Source organism: Chrysochloris asiatica, unplaced genomic scaffold, assembly GCF_000296735.1.
Source record: "Chrysochloris asiatica unplaced genomic scaffold, ChrAsi1.0 scaffold00584, whole genome shotgun sequence".
NCBI lineage: Eukaryota > Metazoa > Chordata > Mammalia > Afrosoricida > Chrysochloridae > Chrysochloris > Chrysochloris asiatica.
This window is the reverse complement of record NW_006409102.1, coordinates 56,982-58,230: the sequence shown is the minus strand read 5'-3', so window position 1 is coordinate 58,230 and position 1,249 is coordinate 56,982. Positions and strand designations below refer to the sequence as shown.

The following is a 1,249-nucleotide window of genomic DNA, read 5'->3' as shown; positions in this document are numbered from 1 at the left end:
TCTCTTAGTCCCTTCCTTCCCATGAATCTAGAGTCCTCAGCTGTTCCTTCTCTCCATGTCCCCATCTCTGCCTCCATCTCTATTGTCACTGCTTCTCTGGATAAGGTCCCGCATTCTGCTCACGCTCTTCTCCCTTGATGGTTCTAGGGTCCTCTGTTTCTGGGCGGTACGGTTAACTGCTCCCCTGTTTTTGTTATAAAATTAAGTGATTTTGTAAAGGACAAGATGTGCTCTTGAAGAATTCAGAAGGGATGTAGCTAGACAGGGAGGGGAGCTAGGACCAGCCAACTCGCTGTGATCACATGAAAAAACCTAATATAATAATTTGCTTCTTTACTACTCTATCTGTGAAGCTGAATATCATGAGGCTGAGAACCTTGTGCACAGATGTAGGTATTTAATCGAAATTTATTGAATGACACGTTGAAGCATGGGGACCTTTAGAGCGGGCCTGAAAACAGGAAACTGTGGGCCCCAAAGCCAGACCAGCATTAGCTAATGGCATCATCTCATTTAGGTTTTTCTTTTTCTTTTTAATAAGGATTTTCAGTCTGTAGATACATTAATATAAATGCAAGTTGTCATGGCATTGTAAAATGAAAAGTTTGTAGTTGCACTTTCTGGTTGGTTGGATTCTGAATTTGGTTAGTATTTAAAATATTTCTTCGATTTACATGTACCAGTTGGTTAATATTTGTGACCATAACAAAAAATCTCAACTACCATCGAGTTGATTCCTACCCATAACGACCTTGTATAGGTTTCCAAGGCTATAAAATTTTACAGTAGGAGTAGGTCCTGCAGTAGGCTTTGCTGGAGTTGACATTCAGCAGGCCGTTGTGGGAAATGGGCTTTCCACCCTGGAACCATGGCCTAGTTTATCCGTAACCTGGGGGAGAAGGCTCCGGCAATGGTAAACCCTACCGTGACTTACTCGAAGCCTCAAATGGCCACAATTTGGTATTATGCCAAGGTGGAGCTGCTTCCTCCAACCCTGAAAAAAATAGTCCATAGTGCTAAAACTGGTTGCTTCAAACAGCTCACAGTTAAGGATGCTCTGTTGAATGGTTTGGTGGCCACTGAGGTGTGGATGTGGTTTTATATCGGCGAGATCATAGGCAAGCGTGGCATCATTGGCTATGTTGTTTGAAGACCAATCTTTACCCTCTGATTATATTGGTTTACTATTTGTTCTTGGACCATATGTGATCAGACTGCTATCTGAATACAATAGATAATTATGAAATTG

At 41.9% G+C, this 1,249-nt stretch overlaps 1 pseudogene; it reads left to right on the top strand.

The window, feature by feature from the left end:
• The first annotated feature begins 868 nt into the window (after positions 1–868).
• LOC102830085 lies at positions 869–1,150 on the top strand (annotated as a pseudogene).
• Positions 1,151–1,249: the final 99 nt, after the last annotated feature.